This window comes from Asterias amurensis, chromosome 12, assembly GCF_032118995.1.
Source record: "Asterias amurensis chromosome 12, ASM3211899v1".
NCBI lineage: Eukaryota > Metazoa > Echinodermata > Asteroidea > Forcipulatida > Asteriidae > Asterias > Asterias amurensis.
In genome coordinates, this window is record NC_092659.1 from 19,648,670 (window position 1) to 19,656,169 (window position 7,500).

A 7,500-nucleotide genomic window follows, 5' to 3' on the forward strand; every position below is an offset into this window, starting at 1 on the left:
TTGGGTGGCCCACATGTGAACGGACCCGACGGCCGCTCCCCCGAAGACCGACCCGTCTGCAGGCGGTGAGAGAGGGGAGGCGGCGGGGACCGGGATTTGCCCGCACCGTAGACGTGGCGAGTCTCTCGTTCTTGAAAGCCCAGGGGTTTGGCCGGAATGGACCGACTGTTCACCGACGATCATCAATCACCTTCATGAGTTCTTACTAACTGCACGCGTTACTACTAACCCTTACTTCCCCTAACCCCAACAGACCCCTTTTGGGCCTACCGTGGGCCGCCGGTGAAACGGACCCGATGACCGCTCCCCCGACGACCGACCCGTCTGCAGGCGGGGAGAGAGGGGAGGCGGCGAGGACCGGGACCCGGTGGTTCCCCTGGCCTAGAGGCTAAGACGGGTCTGGAGACGAGAGCGACCGAGATGTTTCAAGTGCCGCGGCCGTCGGGAAGGAAGCGGTCCCCAGCCCCGGCCTGACTGCAGGCTGGTCGGGTAAAGAGGACGGCGACCGACCCCGGCCGCGCGCACGGCATCTCCCCTCGACTCCACGGCCCCGAGCCCCACCAACCGGTGGCTGCATTGGCCCGAACGGTGGAAAAGACCAAACACTTAACAAAGGACTCCGCCAGCAGACGCGAGTCCACCGATCTTGATGCTGAAGTGCCACGTCCGTCAGATAACCGCCACACCCGAGCCGATCCTTATAAATGCTTTTTTGCATGATGATTATTATTATTATTAGGATAGAAATGTCTGGGACGGGAGCCCACCGATCTTTGATGCTGAAGTGCCACGTCCGTCAATCTGAGAAGCAAAACCGCTACGTTTCTCAGTTTCTGTATTCCTATTAAGGGTTAAACTTCCTGCGTGGAAATTTTGCTCCAGATAATTGGGACTATCTTAAAAACGTGACCACCTTTGCCACACCCGAGCCGAGCCTTGTGGCACGACGATTATTATTACCGTTAGGTGAGAGATGGCTGGTGGGGGCCAACAGCGCTCCGTCCCCCACGAGCAAGGGGTCGGCGACTCGCATCTACCGACGTCAATACAACACAGACGACATACCCAGCAGTGGCCCCTGCGATCGGTGGCCCCGTGGGTGCTGATACATCTGTGAGGCATGTGCCCGAATGTCGAAAATAACGCCGAGTCGGGAGTCTTCTGGCCCTTGGCGATGGGGGTCCGCGATTCGCCTCCCCCGGCCGAGTGCCTGGTGCGATTCGGTCAGAACTTTCGCACACGAGAGAGGACGTACCCAGCAGCGTTCCCTGTGATCGGGGGCCCTCCCGGTTGATGCCGCCGGGCGACGCACCTTCCCGAAGTTTGCGTAAAATACACCGATTCCCCGGACTTTAATAACCACCGGGCGGGACGAAATTCAGGCCGTGGCAGACGGCTGGAAATCGGCAAAACACGCTCCCGGAGAAATTGGCCCAGAACCCGGACAAAAGTGGCCCAGAACCCGGACATAAAAAATACTAAAACAAAAAAAAAAAAAAAAGGTTGGACTTGGGCCGAAAAGGATGGGAAAATAAAAAAAAATTTTGGACTTAGAAAAAAGTTTGGACTTAGAAAATTTGTCATGGAAAAAATCCCCGGACTTTAATAACCACCGGGCGGGACGAAATTCAGGCCGTGGCAGACGGCAGGAAATCGGCAAAACACGCTCCCGGAGAAATTGGCCCAGAACCCGGACAAAAGTGGCCCAGAACCCGGACATAAAAAATACTAGAACAAAAAAAAAAAAAAAAGGTTGGACTTGGGCCGAAAAGGATGGGAAAATAAAAAAAAATTTTGGACTTAGAAAAAAGTTTGGACTTGGAAAATTTTCCATGGAAAAAAATCCTCGGTGAAAATGACCACCGGGCGGGACGAAAATCAGGCCGTGGCAGACGGCAGGAAATCGGCAAAACACGCTCCCGGAGAAAGTCGGCCTCCTGTCCTCGGACTTTGGCCAAAAAGTGGCCCAGAACCCGGACAGATAGGCCAGTTCTACGAGTTCGCGAAAAATGGCTCGAGTTCGGAGGCAAAAAGTCCTCAAGAGATACGGTAGGCTTTTGGCGGCGCCCGCTGCGTTCCGAGAACGGTCGAGTTCAGAGCTGAGGCGCTCGTGGGTCTCCAGACCCACGAGGGGGTTGGTGACCGAACCGAGAGACCCTTTTTGGGCCCGGAGTCCGGCGGATGGGGGGGGGTAAGAGGGTGCCACCAGTCCTCAACCTGCTGGGGCTACTATAGGGGGGTGAGAACAAAAATCTGGGGTCGGCCAAATGAAAAGTTTCCAAAACAGTGTAAAGCAATGGGAAACCGGCTCACCGTGGCGGGACGAGCTATTTAGTGGGCCTCCCGGAGCCGGCAACCTACCCCCTGACGGGCGGCGGCGACGGAAGAAGGGAACGTGAGCTGAGATATTGAGCGGGCCGGGCAGTCGGGTCCACCGGTCCGGGGTCGCTCCGTACGGCAGGGTTTCGGCCCTGCACGCTGACAAATCGTCCCGCCCGTGGCAGTAGGAAGCGGGCCCGGCTCTGTCGGGCTGCACGGGCGGGTAAACGCTTCCGACGGCAGGGCTCCCCGGCCCTGCACGCTGACAAATCGTCCCGCCCGTGGCAGTAGGAAGCGGGCCCGGCTCTGTCGGGCTGCACGGGCGGGTAAACGCTTCCGACGGCAGGGCTCCCCGGCCCTGCACGCTGACAAATCGTCCCGCCCGTGGCAGTAGGAAGCGGGCCCGGCTCTGTCGGGTTGCACGGGCGGGTAAACGCTTCCGACGGCAGGGCTCCCCGGCCCTGAGCCCTGCTCCGTCAAGGGAACCGGAGCTGGGCTTGGACCCCCAACCCCACCGGGTAGATCGAGGGGCCCGTGGGGCCTCGGTGGCTAATGAACGGCGGTGCTACCAACCGGGCACGCCGACACATCGTCCCGCCCGTGGCAGTAGGAAGCGGGCCCGGCTCTGTCGGGCTGCACGGGCGGGTAAACGCTTCCGACGGCAGGGCTCCCCGGCCCTGCACGCTGACAAATCGTCCCGCCCGTGGCAGTAGGAAGCGGGCCCGGCTCTGTCGGGTTGCACGGGCGGGTAAACGCTTCCGACGGCAGGGCTCCCCGGCCCTGAGCCCTGCTCCGTCAAGGGAACCGGAGCTGGGCTTGGACCCCCAACCCCACCGGGTAGATCGAGGGGCCCGTGGGGCCTCGGTGGCTAATGAACGGCGGTGCTACCAACCGGGCACGCCGACACATCGTCCCGCCCGTGGCAGTAGGAAGCGGGCCCGGCTCTGTCGGGTTGCACGGGCGGGTAAACGCTTCCGACGGCAGGGCTCCCCGGCCCTGAGCCCTGCTCCGTCAAGGGAACCGGAGCTGGGCTTGGACCCCCAACCCCACCGGGTAGATCGAGGGGCCCGTGGGGCCTCGGTGGCTAATGAACGGCGGTGCACGGGCGGGTAAACGCTTCCGACGGCAGGGCTCCCCGGCTCTGCACGCTGACAAATCGTCCCGCCCGTGGCAGTAGGAAGCGGGCCCGGCTCTGTCGGGCTGCACGGGCGGGTAAACGCTTCCGACGGCAGGGCTCCCCGGCCCTGCACGCTGAAACATCGTCCCGCCCGTGGCAGTAGGAAGCGGGCCCGGCTCTGTCGGGCTGCACGGGCGGGTAAACGCTTCCGACGGCAGGGCTCCCCGGTCCTGCACGCTGGCAAATCGTCCCGCCCGTGGCAGTAGGAAGCGGGCCCGGCTCTGTCGGGTTGCACGGGCGGGTAAACGCTTCCGACGGCAGGGCTCCCCGGTCCTGCACGCTGCTCCGTCAAGGGAACCGGAGCTGGGCTTGGACCCCCAACCCCACCGGGTAGATCGAGGGGCCCGTGGGGCCTCGGTGGCTAATGAACGGCGGTGCTACCAACCGGGCACGCCGACAAATCGTCCCGCCCGTGGCAGTAGGAAGCGGGCCCGGCTCTGTCGGGTTGCACGGGCGGGTTAACGCTTCCGACGGCAGTGCCTGCCAGCCAGGCACGCTGCTCCGTTAAGGGAACCGGAGCTTGGTTTGTACAAGTTGGCCTTTCTCGGTGAAAGTGACCACCGGGCGGGACGAAAATCAGGCCGTGGCAGACGGCAGGAAATCGGCAAAACACGCTCCCGGAGAAAGTCGGCCTTCTGTCCTCGGACTTTGGCCAAAAAGTGGCCCATAACACGGACAGATAGGCCAGTTCTACGAGTTCGCGAAAAATGGCTCGAGTTCGGAGGCAAAAAGTCCTCAAGAGATACGGTAGGCTGACAGCGGCGCCCGCTGCGTTCCGAGAACGGTCGAGTTCAGAGCTGAGGCGTCTCGTGGGTCTGGAGACCCACGAGGGGGTTGGTGACCAAACCGAGAGACCCTTTTTGGGCCCAGAGTCCGGCGGATGGGGAGGGGTAAGAGGGTGCCACCAGTCCTCAACCTGCTGGGGCTACTATAGGGGGGTGAGAACAAAAATCTGGGGTCGGCCAAATGAAAAGTTGCCAAAACAGTGTAAAGCAATGGGAAATCGGCTCACCGTGGCGGGACGAGCGATTTAGTGGGGCTCCTTGAGCCGGCAACCCACCCCCTGACGGGCGGCGGCGACGGAAGAAGGGAACGTGAGCTGAGATATCGAGCGGGCCGGGCAGTCGGGTCCACCGGTCCAGGGTCGCTCCGTACGGCAGGGCTCCCCGGCCCTGCACGCTGGCAAATCGTCCCGCCCGTGGCAGTAGGAAGCGGGCCCGGCTCTGTCGGGTTGCACGGGCGGGTAAACGCTTCCGACGGCAGAGCTCCCCGGCCCTGCACGCTGACAAATCGTCCCGCCCGTGGCAGTAGGAAGCGGGCCCGGCTCTGTCGGGTTGCACGGGCGGGTAAACGCTTCCGACGGCAGGGCTCCCCGGCTCTGCACGCTGACAAATCGTCCCGCCCGTGGCAGTAGGAAGCGGGCCCGGCTCTGTCGGGTTGCACGGGCGGGTAAACGCTTCCGACGGCAGGGCTCCCCGGCTCTGCACGCTGACAAATCGTCCCGCCCGTGGCAGTAGGAAGCGGGCCCGGCTCTGTCGGGTTGCACGGGCGGGTAAACGCTTCCGACGGCAGGGCTCCCCGGCTCTGCACGCTGACAAATCGTCCCGCCCGTGGCAGTAGGAAGCGGGCCCGGCTCTGTCGGGTTGCACGGGCGGGTAAACGCTTCCGACGGCAGGGCTCCCCGGCCCTGCACGCTGACAAATCGTCCCGCCCGTGGCAGTAGGAAGCGGGCCCGGCTCTGTCGGGTTGCACGGGCGGGTAAACGCTTCCGACGGCAGGGCTCCCCGGCTCTGCACGCTGACAAATCGTCCCGCCCGTGGCAGTAGGAAGCGGGCCCGGCTCTGTCGGGTTGCACGGGCGGGTAAACGCTTCCGACGGCAGGGCTCCCCGGCCCTGCACGCTGCTCCGTCAAGGGAACCGGAGCTGGGCTTGGACACCCCCAACCCCCGCCGGGTAGATCGAGGGGCCCGCGGGGCCTCGGTGGCTAGCGAACGGCGGTGCTGCCAGCCGGGCACGCCGACAATTCACCCCGCCCGTGGCAGTAGGAAGCGGGCCCGGCTCTGTCGGGTTGCACGGGCGGGTAAACGCTTCCGACGGCAGGGCTCCCCGGCCCTGCACGCTGCTCCGTCAAGGGAACCGGAGCTGGGCTTGGACACCCCCAACCCCCGCCGGGTAGATCGAGGGGCCCGCGGGGCCTCGGTGGCTAGCGAACGGCGGTGCTGCCAGCCGGGCACGCCGACAATTCACCCCGCCCGTGGCAGTAGGAAGCGGGCCCGGCTCTGTCGGGTTGCACGGGCGGGTAAACGCTTCCGACGGCAGGGCTCCCCGGCCCTGCACGCTGCTCCGTCAAGGGAACCGGAGCTGGGCTTGGACACCCCCAACCCCCGCCGGGTAGATCGAGGGGCCCGCGGGGCCTCGGTGGCTAGCGAACGGCGGTGCTGCCAGCCGGGCACGCCGACAATTCACCCCGCCCGTGGCAGTAGGAAGCGGGCCCGGCTCTGTCGGGTTGCACGGGCGGGTAAACGCTTCCGACGGCAGGGCTCCCCGGCCCTGCACGCTGCTCCGTCAAGGGAACCGGAGCTGGGCTTGGACACCCCCAACCCCCGCCGGGTAGATCGAGGGGCCCGCGGGGCCTCGGTGGCTAGCGAACGGCGGTGCTGCCAGCCGGGCACGCCGACAATTCACCCCGCCCGTGGCAGTAGGAAGCGGGCCCGGCTCTGTCGGGTTGCACGGGCGGGTAAACGCTTCCGACGGCAGGGCTCCCCGGCCCTGCACGCTGCTCCGTCAAGGGAACCGGAGCTGGGCTTGGACACCCCCAACCCCCGCCGGGTAGATCGAGGGGCCCGCGGGGCCTCGGTGGCTAGCGAACGGCGGTGCTGCCAGCCGGGCACGCCGACAATTCACCCCGCCCGTGGCAGTAGGAAGCGGGCCCGGCTCTGTCGGGTTGCACGGGCGGGTAAACGCTTCCGACGGCAGGGCTCCCCGGCCCTGCACGCTGCTCCGTCAAGGGAACCGGAGCTGGGCTTGGACACCCCCAACCCCCGCCGGGTAGATCGAGGGGCCCGCGGGGCCTCGGTGGCTAGCGAACGGCGGTGCTGCCAGCCGGGCACGCCGACAATTCACCCCGCCCGTGGCAGTAGGAAGCGGGCCCGGCTCTGTCGGGTTGCACGGGCGGGTAAACGCTTCCGACGGCAGGGCTCCCCGGCCCTGCACGCTGCTCCGTCAAGGGAACCGGAGCTGGGCTTGGACACCCCCAACCCCCGCCGGGTAGATCGAGGGGCCCGCGGGGCCTCGGTGGCTAGCGAACGGCGGTGCTGCCAGCCGGGCACGCCGACAATTCACCCCGCCCGTGGCAGTAGGAAGCGGGCCCGGCTCTGTCGGGTTGCACGGGCGGGTAAACGCTTCCGACGGCAGTGCCTGGCCAGCCAGGGCCTGCGATAGGCGAGGGGCTTGGGCAACCCCTCGCGGCAGGATCATACCGAGGGAGAGAGGTAGGGAGAGAGACCGAGGGTAGGGTAGGACAGCCGGGGTGTGGCAAACCCCGGCACGGGTCCGCCGACCTTGTTGTCGTGGTGTAGCACGGAAGGCGCCGTCGAATTTATGCGTGCCGAAGACGGTCTCCCCTAGCGGGGGACCGTGTCGGCACTACCGGACTGGTCCGTCGCAGTGCGCGGGGTGTGGACCGTGCCGTCTCGTTCCCTAAGCGGGAGTGGACGGTGCCGTCTCGCACCCCGGGGCGGATCCCGGACCCAATGGCATTCAGTGAAGCCCGCATGGGCGCGAGAGGCCGACCGGACCGGGGAAAACGGCCCCGGCCCGTTACGCCAAGCGCTAGCGGGACCCCCCTGGCATCCCAGTTGCCGAAGCGTAGGTTGAGCACTTTCCCGAACCCGGGCAACCACACCGGCCGGGCGGGCCTCCACGGCCCACCCATTCCCGGGCGATTGATGGGGGACGGCGGCGGACGACACACGCCCCGGCGAATCTGATTTCTATCCCCCTGG